The sequence below is a fragment of the Caloenas nicobarica genome, chromosome 4, assembly GCF_036013445.1.
Source record: "Caloenas nicobarica isolate bCalNic1 chromosome 4, bCalNic1.hap1, whole genome shotgun sequence".
Taxonomy (NCBI): Eukaryota; Metazoa; Chordata; class Aves; order Columbiformes; family Columbidae; genus Caloenas; species Caloenas nicobarica.
The window spans coordinates 530318-551786 of record NC_088248.1 but is presented as its reverse complement, the minus strand read 5'-3'; the positions used below and the strand labels follow the sequence as shown (position 1 = coordinate 551786).

Genomic DNA, 21469 nt, shown 5'->3' with positions numbered 1-21469 from the left:
GATAAGCGTCCTCATCTGGTGCTTGTTGGTTGGTGGTAAGTTTAAAAACGCTTCACCGAGTTTGAAAAGTTTTCGTATGGTTTCAATTTATCTTCAGTTTATTAAGTTGTCAGCAGCACCAGGTTGGAGGAAATTCTATTTTCTCTCGAGTTGTTAATGTTCCACCTGGTAGTGGCCGCATGGGGATGTTTTCCCAGCTGAGACGAGCTCCTTGCTTTTTGTGTTCCCTGTTGTGAGCTTCCTGCTCAACCCTGCAGTCCGGAGCGAACGTGGAAATGAGAGTTAATCAGCCTTTTGTTCGCATACCGGTGTGGTTTTTTATTTTAAGACAACGTTAATAATTAATGGATTTCCCCGTCTTTCGAAGCGCATCCCTGTAGTCCTTGTATTCAGGAGAGCTTCCTGGTACTGCACGGTTGAAAGAGGCGCCGGCTTTGTGCTTCGAAGAGCTGCCCGAGTGCCCAGTTCCCGCCGCGGGCCGAGCCGGGGGCTCTGGGCGCAGCAAGCGCCCTGTGCAGTCACCGCACAGCGCTGCGCCGGTCAGCGCGGTCGGTGCGCAAAGGGCGAGGATGGACCCCAGGGCAAGACCCGAGTAACAGCTCTGGGGGAGAACGGTCCCGTGTACTGTAGGTACTCGCTCTTTTGTTTCAGGGAGGTGCAGTTTACTTTGCATCTAAAAATGACTGTGCTTAGGCTGCTCACTACATAGCGGCTAAAGCTACATAGCCGCTGGTTATTCCCAAAATGTACATATTCTCTTTTTTTTTTTTTTTTTTTTAAAGGAAGAAACTTGGCTAGCAGCGTTTAAGAAAATGTGAAGAGCTGCCTATTGTGTGTTGGAATAGAATTTGCTACTTAGTAATTGCTGATGTGATAGTCAGCAGAAATATGCCTGGTTCTTATTTTGGTTGATAATCAGAAGGCAATTTTTTGAGCATTAAAAGCGAGGTACATAGATGCCCCCGGCCCCAAGAAAAACAAACAAACCTGACCCACCCCCCCCAGTTAAGGCTCCCAAACCCCAGCAACTATTTTGTGATGGACTTAATTGTTTTAGTAGTTACCACTCATATGCAGAATGATTAAATGGGGCTGTTTGCATCTGTGTGTGTGCTTGTTCCCATGCTTGTGTGTGTGAACTAACCCACTGGTAATAATCTGTCCTTGTCTGTCATTCAGTGCTGAAGCAAGTGCTGAAAGACCTTTCCTAGGGACTTGGATGTGTCAGAAGAGGGTAGTGTTCAGTTTTGCAAGGCTTTATTTCGGCTGGTGATGTTAGTCCTCAGTAACTTCACCTGCCTGTGAGTGTCAGTATCCTCTGAAGGGCAAACATTAGGACAGTCTGCAGTGATGCTTTTTCTGTGATTCCCCCTCACCCCGTCAAATGCAAATGTGGGGTAAAACCAAACTTTGACATTTCCAAAAAACCTAACGTGGGCAGGATTTGCATGTGAGTTGTGCTTTGCTCCTGGGGAGTGCTCGTTTAACATGTCTAAAAGCAGTGGCTGGACTTGAAGGCAGTGGCTGCTCCAAGCTGTGTTTCCAAGAGTTCAGGGGCTGGCAACTGCAGAATGACGGAGAGCCCAGGAGGGGCTGGCAGCTCGGTGTGCTGCTGCTGGCTGCTTCTAAGGGAGGGGAGAAAGAAATTCCCAGCAAGGTCCAGCAGCTTTTTTCTGCAACTTGTAACTGTGAAGATCTTTCTTTTAAACTTCCATGCTGTTATTTTAAATCTTGAAACTTCTCTGCAGTCATAAAACGCCCTCATATAGTAGTGTTGTATGGTGGTATTCCTCACAATAAGTTGTTAAAGGGAGTTCTATAGGGGAACTTTCAAAATGTGCTTTCACAGTCCTACTGTCGGTGTAGGGCAAACGCTTCAGTTACTGATGTCTTACGTTGATAAGAGAAGGTTGAATTGGTGCACGAAGCGAAGTTCAGAGAAAAATATCCCTGTGAGAAGGGAGAATCTGTAACTCCTTTTGTTTTCTGATCTGCCTACTTATGAGAGAGGGTGCCTTGCTCAGTACACAAGTGTTCTTGCACAAGTATTCTTCCAGCAGCGGTGGAGAAGCCATTGTGTTTGTCTGAAGGATTTTCAGGAGCTACCTTGAAGACCCATGATAAACAAGCTGGAAGGTGTTTTGGGCAAGGTTGCGAATGAAAATTGCACTGTGAAAGAGTAAAGAGAAGACCTGTATTTATTTTTATGCCGCTAAGTTTGCAAACAACAATGTTCAGGTAGCGGTTCTTAGAGGTTCTGTTCTGCCAAGACAAGGTGTTGGTTGAGCAAAGATGCAGGGGATGAAGTAGCTGCTGTGTGAAAATGCTCATTCCTTTGAGTTCAGAAAGGGACGCTCCTGTGTGCCTACATGCGGGTCTGTTAGTGTGCATTTACCAGTCATCTGATTTTAAAAAATACCTAAATTTTTATTTTGTATTACTGTCCCTATCAAAAATAGCGTAGCTTTTACTGGTTGCACTCTAATTCCTTCTAACAGATTGAGTGCACCAGAGGACTTTAGACAGGGTTTAAAGCCACGTCGTTGAAAACAGGGTGCGCAGTGTTGGAACTCTGCTACGGGGTCGGGCTGTCTCCTCTGTGGCACTGGTAAAAACAACTTTATTGCTTTGTGAGACAGCATCCTTGTCATGCTCCAGTGACCTGCCTTGCACATACTTTCTTTGTGCATTAGACTTAGAATTTGAACTCTTTCTTTGAGCAAATTAAAAAGGTTCCGATAACTACTGTCATGTTCTCTGGTTCTAAGTCAATTAGCTGCTTCCAGTTTCTAATCCATTTAGAGGGCTCAAAAGGGAGTGCTCTTTGGAAATGCAGTAATAGCAGGTTCCAGTTCATATTGATAAAGAGCGCGTCTCTGTGCCGTTGTGCTACCTCGGGGGAAGGAAAGCTGCTCTTTGTGCTCCCTGTAAATAACAGAACCTGAATGGGGAGGCAGACGTCTTTCTCTTCAGTGTGTTTCACGGTGTGGCTTGAAATGAAAATACAGTAATAAAATTTTCAAGGTTGTGGTGAAGTCCTACTGCCATTCAAAGCAATGCTTCCTCCCCCTGCCCTTGAACTTTGAGTTGCTGTAGCATCTCGTTTCTACTCAGTCTGCTGAGAATTGTGTGCAGTTTGTGGCAGGAATGCTTTTTATTGCTCTTGGACAGTGTTGGGGACAATTATGGCACCCATAATTGGGTGATGAAACAGTGTGTGGCTTAAGTGAAAAGCTACAGAACTTGAAAAACGCTTAGTTAAGTGTGTGCCGCAGCCGGCTGCAGTCCTGGCTGTGGGGTAAATCCCATCGTCCCTGTAGCCCTTGGTGACTTAGTATTGACTGGTGGCTCCAGGGGGCGACCATAGTCTTTCAGGTCAAAGCTTGCATGGAGGTTGAGCTCAAAGATACTGTGATGTGGAGTTCACTGCTGAGCTTTGAAAATTACTGCATGATATGAGTTATGATGAAGATACCTCGTATGAAATGAAGCCATTTAGTAGAGGACCATGTACCTGTTGACTTGGACCAGTCCAGGTGAATTGCTTGGGAGCCCACCAGCCTTTTCGGGGCTGGGAGGGTGCAAGTTGTCCATGGGCTCAGGTGTTGCTAAACCCAGCAGAGCCAGGAAGACCTGTGGTGTTGTTTGTCCTCTTGATTTTTAATTGTCTGATTACGCTAACTGAGAAGAAGAGATAGAAACCTCTTGGAATTACTCTCTTGCAATTGTTTTTCAAATAAGTAACTTTCAAAGCTAACACAGTTGTCATTGGGGAGAATTTGCATTAGTTTTATGGGAGGAATAGCAGAAAACTGGAGAAACCTCCATCTCAGTTCTTGGCGTTCAGTTGTGTTTGTTTTGGAATTGTGGATTTCTGTCCAGATTTACAGCTGTGTAAATGAAGGGAGAGCAGGGCTGGTTTTATACAACGGCTGGCTGTGATCCCACTGTTGGAGTGTGACTGACCCTCCTGAGCACATCGCAGGGAATTGCAAAGGGCCCTGTTTTCAATAGCTTTTCTCACCACGCAGATCAGAATAGATTATTTGACATCACCAACATTGGAATCATTTTAATTTGCATCTGAAACAAACTTTCAACATCTGAGTTCCAGAAGCATGTGCTATTAGCAGAGCTAATTCTGCTGCAAAAGTAAGATGAAGACTGAAGGGCATTTTTTCTTTTAAATGTGTCTCTATTTTTAAAAAATATACATATTATATGTATAGAAAATAAATTTTTCATATATATGTGTGTTTATAGACAGAGGGAATATGGCTGATCTATGTATTTACTACTCCTAAATATATCCTTTAAGGGAAGAAAAGCCTTCCAGGTCACAGCATTACAACTCATTACTTTATTACATAGTTACATTTATAGGGGGACAGGTTGGTATTTCTGTTTGGCTGCTATATAATACATGATTGCTAAATTCCGTGTGTTAAATCTGGTTTGAAACAAACCTTAGTTGTCTTTACCTACCTCCTGACCCATAGAGCTCACATCTCAAAGTGAGTCTTGAAAACTTGAACTTGTTGTGGTGGGAATTGTTCAAATGGCTTTTTTAAAAACTGAGGATTACTAAAATTACTTCATTCTGTTATTAATTATAACAATTGCTTCATTCAATTCTAATGTTACCATAATAAATGAAAATATTTAAAAATATTCTGAAATGGAAGATGATGTCCTGATGAATGATATCACATTCCTCGCCTTGTAAACAAATTCCTGCAAGGTACAGTCCATAGTGAATATTTTGCCTGAGTTTCAGAGGAGAAAAGCCAGAGACTGAAACAAATTGCATTTCTTCATAAACTGGAGTAGGCCTAGCTATACTGCTCCTTTTTAGACGTATTTCAAGGACTGCTTTTTCAGTTTACTCTGTTATATTCACTTCCATTAGCTACAGAATTCTTTGCTGCTGTTTTCTTTTGAGAGTGGTTTTGAACTTTGGTAGTTCTGATCCGTTTGAGTGTTCCTGCTGCTCAGTCTGGCACTTGGATATTTGGGTGATGTGCCCAGGCTGTGGACACTGGGAATTGTGTCTGGAAAACCGTGCTCACAACTATGGGGGCCCTGCTGGGAATGGTGCCTCTGGGATTTTTTGACTTGTGCAAGGTGACTGCTGCTAATCTATGGAATTAATGAAACAGCCCCAAATTCTATGTGATTGCTCCCCAGTAGAAATTTGATTTAATTTTACAAGTTATCACAGAGAGCTGCTCTTACATCAGAAATCCTAGTGGGTTTGCATGTGCAACTTTTTTTTTCCCCTCACTTAAAACTGACTCCTCTAGTATATTGTATCTTTTTCTGCCCCTGTTTTCTGACCAAAGCGTGCAGACTCTTTGATTTTGATGGCTATGCAGATGTATAATCTTAAGTCAGAGATGGTGACTGGAGTCTTGCATGTCAAGTAATGATTTTTATTAAAGTTTTCATGTCTATTTTGTTTAGTAAGTGCAGAAACAGAATTTGCTCATCTTTTTCAATGGTATGTGCAATTTGAAGAATACAGTGTTTCTGCTTTCAGGTTTTTTATGCTTTTACTTACTTTTAATCACTTATTGAGGGTGGACTGATACCAGTCTCTAATTCCAACTCTTAACCTTGAACAGAGGGTTGCAAAAGTTAATTGTTTTTCTAGTACGTGTGACCATATAACACTTCAGATACGTTGTCAACCCTTACACGGAAGTGTAAAGATCTTTCAAAGTTGCTAAATATGACTCCGTGTTTAGAATGAGATTGGGAAATAGTTGCTCAGTAGCTTAAGGAAAAGTAGCATTTGACTGTATTAAACCAGCTTTGTTGCACTGGAGTTTAATGAAAGTGTATTTCTCATATATGGGAATTGTACAGGCAAGTTTTTTTTTAGGCCTCATAGTTGGCAAAATTTGCACTCATGAAGTGGGTTTCAGCCAAAGTCTTGTTGAATTTGAATGGTGTGATATCATTTCCACATGGGACAGTCCCTGCATTCAGCAGACAAGCAGCACAAGTAGAGAACAGTAGCTCTGTTCAGTGGACCAGCCTGGGTGTCTTTCTAGGCAGAAACAATAATAGCAATGAAAAAATAGATGGGCGCTTGTTCTCTTCTGTCCCCAACGAAGCTTGGTTCCAAAGCCTCAATGGCACGGCAGGGCAGTGTGGAAGTGCCCTGGCAGTAATTTCACGTGAATTCTCTGCAGCTCATGGTCTGTTAGGCTGGCGTTTGTGAGGAATAAAACCAAGTTTGAGGAGCCGTGTCCTGGGTGAAGCGCTGGTGTGGTGTTCTGTGGAAGTGGTACCGGATCCTTGGTCATGCTGGTGACAGGTAGGCTCCAGAACGCCCTGAGATAGATGGAGCTGGAGCGCAGAAAGCATCTGCCTCGGTGTGTAAAGCTTGGAAATCCGGAGCTGTGCCATCTGAGCGTGATGTGGTTTACATTGCTGCTGAGGTACAGCGGGCTCTGATTCTGGAACCTTTGTTACCATTCATGGGATGGTGATTTCTCTGGAGCTTTTTCCTTAATCCTGCAAAGCACTTGAGCACCGGTGACTTGTGGCCCTGAAGCAGTTGAACTGATTGAGCTGTGAGGCTGTGCTGAGGTGCTGAGCTGACTGAGCCCTGTGTGAGCAGCTCCACTGGCACCAGCAGGAGAAGGTGGACTGAGATAGTACCGGTGGAGAGAACTGATCGAACGGGGGCCTCGGGGGTGCAGGAACAAAGTCTGGATTGCAAACGCAAGCTGCTGGTGGGGTGGGGTTGGAAATCAGTTGAGGACCAGTGCAAAGTCTTCAGTGCATCTTTGATAGGGACTCAGGAGTGGTAGAGAGTGGTGTTTGGAGTCAGAGTTCACCCACAGCCCCATCAGATTGCATTGCTCATTTTGTTGAAAGAATGTCCTGAATAGACAGACGTTGTTAGCAGAGTATTGAGTACAAATGCTTTCCATTTCGGAGTGAGTGTATGTCTCTGGTGTATTACCGCCACATACATCACCAGAATGTGCTTGGAAAGAAAAGATGGTTCTTGCTTAAGAGCAAGTACATCTTCTACAGGAATGTGATATATGCAAAGATTTTCCCATAACTGTGTAAATGCTTTTCTCACTCAGGAAAAAATAGCATTTGGCATTTTCTACCTTTTTGTGAATGGTAATTGACCATTTTATATATTGCAAAGCTGCAGTTGGGGCTCTAGAAGGAAAGTCTGTCTCCCACAGCTTAGGCCCTCGGTGTCCACGAGCTCTGAGAACGCTTTCTGTGCCCCTCAGGGTGGTACCTCTATACCCAGCTCTGCCTGGAGAAGTGGATTTTCACATCTAGAGTAGAGCTCAGTCCTGAATATGCTCTCTCATGTTAGACACAAGAATGGTTTTAGTCAGCTTAGTAGAAGAAAAGGTGAGTATGTGCCCTTTTTTATGTTTTGAATTTGGAAAATGCCTTCTTTGACTAGTGTATTAATCTGCCTGATGCTAGGCTTTGCTTGACATGGATAGCTTGCCAAGGTGTAGAAAGAATTAAAGTTTTGTGAAACATTTAAACCGGAAATAGATCCATTCCAAAAGAGAGAGCGCTCTTTTAAGTGCTGTGTTGTATGGATGGAAATGTAAGATCCATTTGAAGTAAACTTAGCTAAGGCTGGAATACAGGACGACGGCCGAATGCCCGATGAGTTCAGTAGATCACTTGTGTCACTGGGGTGTGTGACTGAAAACGTGGGAGAGCAACCGTCCAAGCGGGCTGCAGCGGGAGGGACGGATCCGTCCTGTCCTGAGCTCTGTCTGTCCCTGGCAGTGTCGCTGTTCCCCCCGACGCGCAGGCCTGCGAGTGGCTTGGGGGGGTGAAGCCCGACGGCTCAGAGCTTGGCTGGCTCGAGGCCCTGCGGTTTGCACAGAGAGCATCCGTGCACTAAGCCTGCTCAAAGCCTGGCTTGTGGTTTCTGCTGGTGTACTTGCTTGTACTTCTGGCCTTGCCGGTGTCCAGTGGCGAGAAGGAAAAGCTAGGTCTGCTGGGCTTTGTGGTAAGTCTTGAATTTTCCGTTGTGGAAGTGCCCCAAAGCTCAGCCTGAGAGCCTGCCCGCGTGGAAACAACGTGAGCAAGCCTGGGCCGGAGGGCAGGCTCGGGCCTGGGCCTCGCTGGCAGCGCGGGCGAGCCCAGCACCCTGCCTGGGCTGGGGCAGCCTGCCCCAGCTTGGGTGCCCTGCCTGGGCTTGGGTGCCCTGCCTGGGCTGGGGCAGCCTGCCTGGGCTGGGGTGCCCTGCCTGGGCTGGGGCAGCCTGCCTGGGCTTGGGTGCCCTGCCTGGGCTGGGGTGCCCTGCCTGGGCTTGGGTGCCCTGCCTGGGCTGGGGTGCCCTGCCTGGGCTTGGGTGCCCTGCCTGGGCTGGGGTGCCCTGCCTGGGCTGGGGCAGCCTGCCCCGGCTTGGGTGCCCTGCCTGGGCTTGGGTGCCCTGCCTGGGCTTGGGTGCCCTGCCTGGGCTGGGGCAGCCTGCCCCGGCTTGGGTGCCCTGCCTGGGCTTGGGTGCCCTGCCTGGGCTGGGGCAGCCTGCCTCAGCTTGGGTGCCCTGCCTGGGCTGGGGTGCCCTGCCCCGGCTGGGGTGCCCTGCCTGGGCTGGGGCAGCCTGCCTGGGCTTGGGTGCCCTGCCCCGGCTTGGGTGCCCTGCCCCGGCTTGGGTGCCCTGCCCCGGCTGGGGTGCCCTGCCTGGGCTGGGGCAGCCTGCCCCAGCTTGGGTGCCCTGCCCCGGCTTGGGCGCCCAGCCGCAGCCACCTGCTCTCGCTGGGCAGGTTCACGACTGTTCCTGTTTCCAGCATAAGCTCAAGGAGAATGGGTATTGTGATCATCATGCAGTAGTTTAACCCGGGACAGACGCTCTGGACCGATGAATAAAACAGTGAAACAGCAGGAATTACTGCAAAAGGAAAAGCTCCGTGTTTTGTAAGTTTTGTTTGGATCACCCATCTTTTTCTCTTTGCCAAAAAAGAAATGCATAATTTTTGTTGAAAGAGAATATGCTGCAAAACAACTCCATGGAAATCCCAGCTATATCTTACGGTGTCAGAATCCTCTCCAGACACTGAATAAAGGGTGATCATGTCTCCAGCTTTTAAAATAATTACTGAAATTAAAGATCAAGCTTAGAAGAGCCCAGAGCCAATGCGGTTCAGTGAACATTAGGTATACAACTTAATCTATTAAAAAGCCTTGCAAAACCAACTGATGTTCATTGTGCTCAAAATATATCTCATGGCAAGTAACCTGAATGTCCCCTGAACCTTCAGCAGCACAGGAATGTGGGAGTGCTAGAGGTTTCTGTGAACTCTAAGAGTTTCTGTAGTTATTTTTCTATAAATCAAGCGATCTTTCTTGAACCTGTTTCTGCCCTTTTAAATTCTAAATGGTGAATAAGACACCTTTGCATTAAGTATTCCTCATGCAGTAATGCTCTGTGTTACAAATAGCTTAGTGTTTCCTGGGAGGCTTGAGTTGTAGTTCAGTGAAGGTAACCAGTGCTTTTCACATCAGGTCATGACACTTCGGGATATGACCCTTAATTTGAAATTCTCAGTAATGTCTATGAAGTCTTGAACTGTGCTATCAGCCCAACTTCTCTGGCTCTGTTCCCGGACCAATCATTCTACTGAGTAATAAAAAAATGCAAGATAATGTGTGCAGATAACTGGGGTTTGATATTCCTGTAGACTATTTTCCTTTTACCTTTAAACAGCCCTGTTGCGATTAGGTGCTGGGCATAAAGTAGTTCTTTGTTCACAGGTGTCTCCAAGAAATGTATGATTACAGGAAGATTTAGAAGCTGGGTTCAGCGAGAGGTGGCTACACTTAACCGAGTGCCTGCTGCTGATGGGTAAGGCATCTCTGACCGAGTCACCAGGCACTACCTTTTATCTCTTTTGCTTATTACCAAAAGGACAAAAGATAGTTTGGTATCCAAATTCTGTTGAAAATTAGTTGGAATGGGGCATGGTTGTACCCTCTTACGGATTGGAGATTTCTAGTTAAAGATGACCAGTGAGGTTTGCAGGCACGGACTGCTCTAAGTACAGTTCTCAGGAATACCCGTAGAAGCGTTTTTGTCGAGTTGGGGATGAATTGGAACAGCTCGGACAGGCCAGGTAATCCAGACTGCAGAACTGCTTTCATCTTCGATGTCTCTCTCTCCTTTTTCTATCAGTAGGCCAGTAAAACATTTTGTTGGCCTTGCCAGCCTGAAAAAGAGTGTAAAAGTCACTTTAGCCTTCTGTACTTCTGTGACTACGTGTTAGCAAAGCAAAAAAAGTGTTTGGGGCCTGGTTTAAAAAGTTGTTTTCCTGAGGTTTCTTCCCAAAGAACATCTGCCTCCAGGTTTTTAAGCAGCTGCATGTGAAAAGGAGGATTAAAGCAGAGCAGCGGGTGATCAAGACGAACAAGTGAGCCTGGTCCGTTATGCTTTAGATCAGATCACGTCATCCAGTTCCGGGCCTGTTAACCTTTGTAAGCTGACTCTCATGGGCACCGCACACTAATACAACTGCTCTCCTTAAAATCAACCTGCACGTGCATCACATGGAGTGCGTTTGCATTAAGTTCGGCTCCTTGATACAGTTTTGAGTTTACGGTTGATAAAGCAGAAGTAGGAACTCTTACCTTCTCTTCCTGAACTCTGTAAAGTAAGAGAATGAGGGAACCATAAAATATTTTTTAAATGTCTTGCTTGTGATAAAATGCTATGGCTTGAAAGCTTTATTCAAAGGGCTGAGTTTCACAGGAACCTGGGAAATCCCTCCGCTCCAAAGAGAGCGTTACGGGCATGTCTGGGAAGTTTGTGTGCATGGACTAGTCCCTGTTGTGTTATTGGAGTCAGAAGGAGCCAGGTGCTGATACAGGGAGAGGAACTCGTCCTAGTGAAAAACTTGCTTGAGTCCGGTACAAGTGCTGCAGGAGTCAGAGGAGCCTGCGTAGCCTTTCTTTGGTAAAGGAAGATTCAAATGGCCCTCATTTTTTAAGCTGTCTCTATCTAGAAGAAAAATTGTTTTCAAAGTCCATTCCTAGAGTGGATGAGGTTTTTCAGACGACATCTGAAAGAAATACCTGTGCTAAAGTAATATTTTCTTTTCCAGAAACCTGCTTGGTCTTCTGGACAAGCTTATTAGTCATGACACTAGTTTTCAGGTCACTTTGGAGGACCCAGGACCTCTGCGGCAGTGCTGCTTGTCGGCATCACTGTGCTGCTGCCAGAGTTTGCCATGGCAATGGGTCGCCATAAAGGAGCTTGTGAGAAGCAGTTGTGAACACTTTCTGGCAAGAAACTGCTTTTAAGCTCTGGGTTACGGTTTTGTTCTCAGTCGTGTTTTAGGCTAGTCATGAGTAAGTCTGTTTTGGACTGCCCTTGGATGGATGTTGTCCAGAGGACAGTCTTGTTAAAACTTGGGAGCTGCCTGCTCAGCAGTTCAGTTATGTGCTTTTGGCTGTGGTTGGAAGATACAGTAAATTCAGCTTTAGGGCACTTAGAACCAAATTAAGAGCATGACTTTCCCATGAAGCAGAATGCCAATCCAGTAGCAAACTGATTGTGCTGGTAAAGTGAGTTGAACATTTCTAAATGGGTTGACCTTATGCAGGATCATGCGTTGTCGGCTTATACCAATCTGCTTTTATGCTGTGTCATGTTCCTTCTGTGGAAGTTGGTGTCCTGGTCGCTTTGTTCAATGACTAATGCAGCAAAACCGCAGCAAATCAGGCGTCCCTGTGTGGTCTGGGCCAGACTCTTATTAATGGCTGATTGATAGTCTACAGGTCCAAGTTTAAAGATCACGGGCTTGTTCTGCTCTGCACTGGCGCTGTGTGTAGAAGTCAAGGCAGTAAGTGGGTCACTGCGACGTATCGCTCTCATTACTCTATCAACTGATAGTGTTGCTGTGACGCAGGTAGTCGCGACAGACCGTAATCCCTGGACTGTCTTTTGTCCCAGTGGCCATTGGTGCCCTATGACTATTATTTTCTTTGTCTGATAATATTGGCAAAAGCACATATGTATCTGCCCAGTTGATATCATGACGTCAAATTTTGAGTTGTAGAAAGGTTTCTCTGTGTGTAAGCATAATTCTGATTAGTGATAGCTGGGAATCGATCGTGCTCGGTTCTGTCCCAACAGCCTGAAGAAGACAACTCCCAGAAGGCACAATACAGGGTGCTTCAAAAAGGTGGACCTGCCTTGAAATTGGGTCCATCTTTGCGAAATGCCCCACAGACTGCTGTCCTTGAACGAGATCGTGCATCTGCTGTGGCGACGCACACGGGAGTTGTCACTTGCAGTCCCATTTCTGCGGAGTGATCCTCATGGGTGCGATTCGTAAGGGACCTGCCTCCCCTGGGTGCTGGGGCTTGTGCCGGCCTAATCAGATTGTGTTCGGTACTTGGCGCTCTGGAGAGACGGAATGGCTCCCGGCGTTCCTGGTGCTGTGTGCTGGGACTGACCACCTGCTGCTGTTCTGCCTGGAGCTTAAATTGGTGAAGTGAGGACATTCTTCTTTATTTCAGTTCATTCTCAGATGGCTTTAAAATAACTTTGGTTTGCATTGCTCTCTGCTCTTCTCCCTGGAAATATTGTTTCTTCATCTTCAGTAAACTTGCATTGGTTTGTGTTTCTGTGTGGGTTTTTTTTCCCCTTGTTTGGTTTTGTCATTTTTCCACCCCATTGCAGTTGGTGAAGGCAAATAGGGCACTTAGGCTGAAAATTGGCTGTTTGCATTTCTGGCTATCAGGTCTGCATTAGTTCTGATTGACTGTTATTAAATTAGCATTTTATGTGTGCGCTGGGACCGATGCCAGTGACCTTCTCCAGCAGAAATTTTGTCTCATCTCCCAGGGGCACAGGCGCTATAAAGTCTTCTGGACAAGCGCTCGCCACTCGAGTGAGGATGAGGTTACCTTGGGGTGCTTCAGTCCCTGAAAGCCCACTGGTTTTCTTTGCCTGTCTCATTTTGGGAGAGGTTTTCATTCCTCCATCTGGGTTATGTATGTATGCTGGCATTTGGATTTGGTGACGTTGCCTCTGTCTCAGTTTTACAGCTGTGTGCTCTGATCACTCTCCTTTTGATGTGCTCTCAAATGTTTTCACGTCCCTTCTTTTGATTAACTTGTCTAACTAACTTGTAGAAATTGCATGATCTTACAGGGACTTTTATCTAGTGACAGTTAAAAGTTTGCAGAGATTGACACCCCCCCCTCTTTTTTTTGTTTCTCTTGCGCCAAGGCCTCTACTATTTAGAAGTCTAATAAAACCCTTGACGTACTGCTGTTCCTCTGCTGTGCGCTTTCTGCAGGTCTCAGTCCGTAGCTGGCAGCACACACCATAGCTGCACGAGGGTCTCGGTGATGAGCACGCCTCGAGAAGTTCCTGCTCGGGTAGCGCAGCTCTGTGCTGCTCGGTTTTGCCACGTGGACTCTGTATAAGGTTGGGAGTTGAAGCAGATTACTGACATCATCCTTGTTAAAAATATCCTTTCTGCTCTATCGTTTCTGAAACCAGCAGATCATGAAACCGCTTACCACTTCAGAACGCCGAGAATTGGATCAGAAATGCTGTGACTGCACTCTGTGAAGTGCTGAAAGTGCATCAGCTCCCTTGGCGGCTTCAGATGTGTCCAAAACGTTTTATCCAGCCCAGCTTTCTGCCCGCTGGGGCCAACCTCTGCCAGGGGAGCTTTGTGCCAGACCAGGCATTGTCGGTCCTCCCAGCAGCAGCGTCCGTGCCGCACTGCCTGTTGGCTGGGCCTGGCATGGTAGTCATGTCGGTGCTCCAGAGGTTTGTGATGCTTTTAAAATGACTCAAGCGTCTCAGAGATGCTTGGGGAGGTGATGGGGAGGAAAACGTGCTGCTCTAGGATTTGACAGTATGAAGCCTGAAGGAAGGGAAAAAGCTCCAAGCTGTAATTGCAGAAGTGAAATTATGATGTAAACTGGTCTGGTGCACTTAGTGTACTGGGGGTTATTGTGATGAAGAAGAGACTTCCCCCCCAAAACAGTCCCATGGGAGGAAGAGCGCAGGAGCTGCTTGCTGGGCAGCCGGGGTTGAAAGGGTTTGGTTGTTAAAACCAGGTCTGAGTTTAATGGTGGCACTGGCTGTGCTGCCCCACCCCGCATCGTACACACCTGCCTGTTCTCGTGCTACGTGGGAACAGGACCTAAACCCAGGAACTGCCGTTTCACATCACCTTTTTCTTTGAAAAGGCAGCCTGGTAAGACTGAGACCCACTTTGACATCCTTGTCTATAGGTAGGAAACACTGTGTCGGGTCCATTCGATCCGTACCTTGCTTTTTGAGACTGTGCAGGCAATATTCAGCAGATGCTGGAAAGATTTCCTGTAGTTGCTGTTGTGTTGTCTAGGTTTATTTATCTGCGTATGTTTATATATGTGTGTACAGATCCCCTCTCTGTTAGATATTTTTACAGTCTGCACCTATTTTAATGTTGTGTGCTGAGCTGATGTAAAATACATGCTTGTAATATTGCAGGTAGTGCTTGGTCCTTGGTACCTGGTCTTAGGACACAATACACTTAGGCACAGGTTTCTTTAGAAGAGCTCTTACATGAGGCTTGAACAAGGAGCAGCTGCTTTATAAAACTAGATTGTTTTTAAATAGACCTGGGTTTACTTGAGGAGCACAAGTGCTTACGTGAAACAGCACTCTGGAGCAGTTTCATCCAAGGTTTGTTGAGCCTCGAGTCATGCACTCTATTATACATCTATTGTACACTGCCTAATTTTTTTAAGTGAGGCAAACATACCCTGTGTGGCTTGAAGTCATCTTTCCACGTTAGCCTTCTTGTTTAGCCCACTCCTGAAACGCGCTTTTTCCTCCTACCACTTTCCCATTTTTGAGCTACTACTAAGAATTTGCCAACCCTGTTTTTCCAAGCAAATGATTTGAAGCAGGTGGGGAGCTTTAAAAACTACTTTGTGCCAAAATTGATCTCTGTTCTTTTTTTCTATTAGTATGCAAAACTGAAAAAATATTTAGGGATAGGCAATTGGATGTGTAAAAACATATTTGAGTAAAAAGTTGCCTGTAAGGCATGAAACGACAGCAAAAATATCACAGGATGTGACATTGTCACATTTATAAATGGCAAAAAACCCCCAGATCCTGCAGGCTGTTTTGAAATAATTATTTTTAGGAAAAATTCGCTACTGCTTGTGGGTTTAAAACCTGACACCATTCTGCCTCTAGAGAACACTTTGTGATTTGTATTTCATGCTTTGCCGAAAAAAGGCTACAAAAACGTCTGGTTTATGTTAGCCTCGAACAGATTTATTCATAACATTTGCAGTGAGAAATCACGTCTTCCCACTGGGTCATCTCGTAAAGCTCCTACGTAAGCGCAATCTTGAATTCCTTTCGGAGTGTCTCTTCGCCCTGTCCTGGCTCTACAGCTACATTAAACACAGCAGATGGACGTGGAAGGTGTCAGCACCAGGTGCCCCGCTGGAGAGAGGCTGGAATGAAATGTGGGCTTCTCCTTGCTGGTTTTGCTCAGATCACCACTCACTGGTTTCTTTTACGATGAAGGAAATGAAAACAATCAGGCACCTGACTTTATCCGTTTTTATAGAGTTGTGTCATTTTATGGTAGGTCATCTAAGCATAAGAAAACAGTGGCTTCTATTGCTACACCTGCCCCAGGTCCAGTGCCAGTCTCCTCCTTGTCCCTCCTGATAGTTCCCTCTGTTTTGATGATGTTGCTTGCTTGTTTGTGCAGATGAAAGGACTTTCCTCACTGAGACTGTGAGAGTTAAATGGGTCAACCTCTCCATTTTCTGAAGCCCAGATTCTTTCTGAACCAAAGAGAAGCTGCTTCAATTTCATTTACTCTTTTTTTTATAGTAGTAATTTCATTTTTGAAATGTATCCAAGTTAAAGAGTTCTTCTGAAGTTGTCGGACATCTAAATTGAAATCTAAATGATATAACTTATTTTGTCAAAATAAATTTAAATAAGTCTTACCTTGGTTTCTGCAGGGTGCTCTCATAGGCTTCACCTGTGAGCTGCAATAAACTTTGAGTTCTTTATGTCCCAGACAGTAAGAGCTTTTGAAAACTAGATTCAGTCAGGAATTGAGAGTCATGTTTAAATCCTCTAATGGGACTTAATTTCAGTCCCTGAGAACACCTCTGTAGAGTTTAATATTTCACATAACAGTGGAGTAACTTAACTGAGAATTTATTAAAAACCAAGACCTATGTAAGTTACCTCCCAGCTTTAAAAAATGTCTCATTAGTACTAAAGCCACTTTTTGTTATCTAAAAAGCAGGGCACAGTGTTACTGAATGCATGGGCTGCATTTTCCTGAGTGAAACCCATGTAACTGGGGCATTTCAGGCAAGCAGCCTGTATTGCGTTTTGTATGATGCCTGACACTGGCCGATGGATCAGAGGTACCTGTAGCCTTGTTCTGTGTTTTTCTCTAGGTCTTCATAACCTACTGACAGGGCAGATAGTGGAGCCGAATGAACGGGCAGTAGTGTAAGGGTGCGGAAAACGCCGTCTGAAATAACGGTGGGGAGGCAGAAATGAGGTTTCTGAGGGACAACGAAGCACTGAGAGGAGAATACGTCTATTTAAATGATTTATTCTCAAGAACATACTGAGCATGAGGGTGGTTTTAAGAAAGGCGAAAAAGCAGCACGCAATGTGAAAAGCGGCCTTGTAGCTGTTTGCAAAGGGCGTGTTAACCGGCTGATGGATGCAGGGTGAGCACTGCTTGAGGATGCTGCGCCAGTGACCCCGCAGCGATGCTCGGCTGGCCTGGGTTTGTGTGCTGTGGAAGAGCTTGCTGGCTCGGGCCAGGGGCTTGTCCTGCGCGTGCCGTCGTGTCAGAACTCTGACCGAGGGGGACTTCCATGGAAGGACCTCAAGGGAGGGAAGGCACGGAGCGTAGCCTCCGTGATTTACGTGGGCTGTTGAGGGGCGCACGTGCCCTGTGTTTTGCTCTTCCTTTCTCCAAAGCCCCTTTAACAAATGTCAGGTAATGAAAGGCTCACATCACTGTCACGCTTGAGAGACATGAGCAAGCAACAGCAAACCTTGGAAACATTGTAGTGCCAGTTATTCCTGCAGAAAGCAGAGGCTTCTGTCCTTCTCTGCTCCTGGTGACTGCAACGTTTTGCTGAGAAAGCACATAAAAAAATGCTGGTTTAGAGCTGACGGGGGAAATGCATCCAAGATAAATTTGGCAATGTGTTCTAAAAGTGCATCAACCAGACCGTGCTGAGTATAGTCAGAAGCTCATTTTTCTGTGTGATAGCGCCCATATGCAAGTATGCGGGAAAAACAAGATGCATGAAGCCTGCAAAGAGGAAATGGTCATATTAGGGCTGTTTATTCAAGCATTTGTGTATGCGAGAGAATCAAGTCTCCTTCCTAGTTTCCTGTTTGCTTGGCCACTGTCATTGCAGTACCTGAATGCTCCACAGGTTGCACAGAGAGAAATAATATTATTTCTCTCTCTCTGCAGCCTGTTGACAGAAGAAGCCTGTTTAGCTTGTTGAATCCCAGCATGCCAGCCTGGCTGGGTGTCAGGGCCTCTGCAGATCCCCAGCCCAGCGCTGCTCACGCAGGGTCACCAGAGCAGGTCACACAGGTCGGTCCAGGGGGTTTGAATGTCTCAGAGAAGGAGACTCCACACCCGCTCTGGGCAGCCTGGGCCAGGCTCTGGCACCCTCAAAGTAAAGAAGTTTCTCCTTGGAAACCTCCTGTGTTTCGGTCTGCGCCCGTTGCCCCTCATCCTGTCATGGGGCACCACTGAACAGAGTCTGGTCCGTCCTCTTGACACCCACCCTCGAGATATTTATAACCACTGATCAGATCCCTCTCAGCTTCTCTTCTCCAGCTGAACAGCCCCAGCTCTCTCGGTCTCTCCTCATAAGAAAGATGCTCCAGACCCCTCAGCATCCTTGTAGCCCATCGCTGGGCTCCCTCCAGTAATTCCTTGTCCTTCTTAAACTGGGGAGCCCAGAACCGGACACAGTGCTCCAGATGCGGCCTCATTATTTTGGCTATGTGTGCAAACATACATGCTTGCTTGGCTTCTAAGTTCGGTGACTCGGTGAAGGCACCGGTCATCCCCGGCAGGGAAGCCTTTGGTGGCTCTTCGCGCTGCTCAGGTCCAGGCCCTGCGCATCCGGTCTGAGTGATCTCCGGGTCCGGCTGATGGCCGTGGTGTTCCGCCTGTTGTCGAAGGTCACCAGCAGTGTTTGTGGTGGAGGACCTCGGCCCTGTGCCGGGCTTGGCGTGCCAGCTTGCTTCTCACGGCCTCTTGCACCCTGTGAGGAGAAGCGCGGAGCGATGCTGGCCTTGTCCTGTGGCTGTTTCTTGCCAGCCACGTTGCGTTTCTTTCTGCGAGCCCTGGTTGCAGTTAGCAGGCGCGCGGCCTGCGCGGCGTGCCCGGGCTGGCTGTGCGCTGGCTGCCGCAGCGGGGAGCGCGGCGCACGGGCCGGCCAACGGCACTTGTCTGCTCGGCTGGGACACGTGGAGTCTCCTCAGCTGAAAACTGTGTCGGCCTTTAAGTGGAAAAATGACGTGTGATGGAGATTTGGGAGGTAAATGGTGAGGGGGAATTGTGTATACGCGGATTCAGGTGTAATCCTGGCGGGATTGTGAGAGCTGCCAAACAGCTCTGCCAGCGAGGCCCGGTGCACCGTTAATTTTGTCTTTTATCCTCCCCCAGCATTCCCATCGCTCGTGCCCCCACTACATTTTACAGATGACGGTTTTCTGTGGAAAAGCCCTTGGCGGGTACGTGATGCCAGGCTCCAAGAAGCAGTCGTGGGCGGTCGATTCTCATGAAGACCTTACTCCGCTCGCCTGTCCCGTGAGCGCGGACGGCTCGTGCACGGCCGCTGCGGGGGCGCGGGGCCGGGCAGCAGGCCGTGCTGGCCACGCCTGACGCGGCCCCTCACAGCCCTGTGCCGGGGCTGCCGTCCGGCCGTGAGCGCCTCTGCTCCGCGACCCCGACGTCCGCAGCCCTCTCCGCTCCCTGAAGCTGTTAACACACTCTGTACCCTGTACCCTTTTGCTGTTGCAAAAGGGTTGCTCTTCAAACTTGACTTTCACATGGGCTATGTGTTATGCTGTCCGTTTCGGTTACAGAGCTGACTCCGGTGTGTGGGTTTTATTTGTTTTGTTTGTGGGCTGGTTTTTTTTCCTTCAGTCCAGAGTTTGGAGTTTCTTCCTGATTGCAGAAGGCATTTGAAGTGATCAGAATCGTAAAAGCTTATCAGCAAGTATATAACTGTTGTTTCTCACTCCCCAGCTATGTTATGTGTTTATTCACTTGAGCGAGTTGTATCTCCGTGCAACAGCTCGCGTTGCCACATGAGCTGTTCTGCTTTATTTATGCCAAACACTAGTTTCGCTCTTCTGCTCTCATAAATTACAGTTATAAAAAGTGCTGGTGCTGATTGCTGTCAGCGGGGAAGCCCCGGGAGGTGGCAGCACTCCATCTCCTCGCCTGCCCCGGCCGGTGCGCTGCCAGGCTCTCTTAGGCGGGGGACAACAAACCCGAGGCTACTTGCTGCTTTACCCTGCTTAAGGACGTGCTCAAGTGTTTGGTGCTACAGCAAGGAGACCTACAGGAAGAATTTATCATGCGAGGAGCGAAATAGAGACCGTCAGACAAGTGTAGCTAAGGAGAAGGAGACAAGGAGTTTAAGTTGGTTTTGTGTGGTGTTTTGTTTTGTTTAGTTTTTTTAACCTGCCACAAAAAATTTGGTCTTGAATCACAGCAGTTTCCTTCGGAACCTAAGTCAGGTTTGCTCTACCAGTGTTCAATGTTCATAAATGCTGTTATCTCAAAAGTTATACAGAGCTGAGGGGCAAATCTGCTTTCTTATTTCTTAGGTTGTGCTCTGCTCATTATGGAATAGCTGGATAATAGACTTTTCATCTTCTCTCCTGCTTTGCGCTAATTAATTTCCTTCACTTTTGCCCATTTTATACGGATTTTTCTCTCAATTATGAAGCCTGTGACCCCCGTTAGTGTTAAATTGGTCGTGTTCTTTCCTTGTAGTCAGGCAGAGTATTTCTGTGAGCTGTAGCTGGGAGCGATCTGCAAATTGACGTTGGAGCCGCATGCTGCGTCGGGTTGGCGATGTGTGGCTCTAGTTAAAATCCTATTGACACATACTGTCATTTCTAAAAATGTTTGGTAGAGATCTAATTATCTACCCAGAGAGGCCAATTACTCAAGCAGCTCTTATTTTTTCACTTACGTTCTGTCAGAGTACATGACTTGCTCAGATCTAGACCCTGAAAATGGAAACTCAATATTTTTTAGTTGTGGGTTTTTTTTAGAGTTGTTTATAAAACCTTGCAGAGTAGCAGTAATGAGGATGTGGGTCTAGATAAAAAGTGTCTCAATGTCTTATGCTTTTACATCACTCAAAGGAGCTAGTGAAACAAGCTTAAACTAAGTCACATTTTTGTTCAGAGGCCTTAAAAACTTTTCCACCCTTTCGTACGTCTATCCAGTGTGTGTCTTTCTCCTCTGTCAGATATTGAAAACACCTTTTCTTGCTGCAGTGCTTCACTGACAGGACTCTCTGCCAGTTTTCCCCTAAAGACCTAAGTGAAGATTTCCCTGTTGCTTCTTGTGATACATTATTTTGCTTTTAATTTCTACAACTCACATTTCATGTTATTTCAAAAATCCCAGGGGGCTGAAATATTTCCCCCGTGCAAAATTCGTAAAGGGTGTTTCTTGCTCGATTTTGGCCCCAAGAAATCCTGCAGTAATCTGAGAAGGGCAGAAAAGACCAAGTCAAGGGAGGTGGCGCTTGGGAGTCTAATCACTAAACTCCTGCGGATTAGAGCCGGGGCGCCGTGCCAGGGCGACCAGAGCTCTATTCCTGGCCCTCTAAACCCTCCAGCTCCTTCGGATCCGCTCTGCGCACATTTCGGGAAAAGCGTCAGGCTTGCAGTATGTCGTAAGCGGTTTCCCGACCCTCTGCGGCTGGAAAGCGCAGCTCTTAAACGTGATAACCTGGTCCGAGGGAGCAAAGTGCCCTTAGTATACAGGCAAAAGGTTTGATATAGCTGTAAATGGAATGTTACTTCGCTTTTTTACCTTGAGCGGCTTGACTAAGTCTGTAATGAAAACATGGGGTCCCACAGGTGAGGTGCTGCTGTGGATATCTGGCAGCATAGGGGGCAGCTTGTGGCAGGGTGATGCAGGAGGGTGTGCTGCAGTTTGGGGTGCAGGGCGGCACTGGGGAGCTCAGGTGGGTGCTGGCAGCACCCAGGCTCCTGTCTGACGTCCAGGGCTGCCGCAGTGGGCAATGCGAGCAAAGGTTTTACTAGGTGCATGGCAGCCGGTGGATTTTCAGCACTGCATTCGTCGCAGGCAGTGGAAATTGCATCTGCCACAAAGCTGGCATGGTTGTACCCGTACACACGTGCTGAGCAGCACCAATGTGCTGGTGC

At 46.9% G+C, this 21469-nt stretch overlaps 1 protein-coding gene across 7 annotated transcripts in view; it reads left to right on the top strand.

Moving 5' to 3' along the window:
- Positions 1 to 21469, top strand: part of SLC4A4 (solute carrier family 4 member 4) — a 179576-nt gene that overhangs the window by 12502 nt on the left and 145605 nt on the right. Inside the window, exon 1 of one of the 7 annotated variants that reach the window (XM_065634423.1) lies at positions 9823 to 9853. The exons of the other annotated variants lie outside the window; for them this stretch is intronic. The gene's annotated coding sequence lies outside the window, so the exon portion shown is untranslated. Of the gene's footprint in view, positions 1 to 9822; positions 9854 to 21469 lie in introns of those variants that run through there. 7 annotated transcript variants of the gene reach the window in all.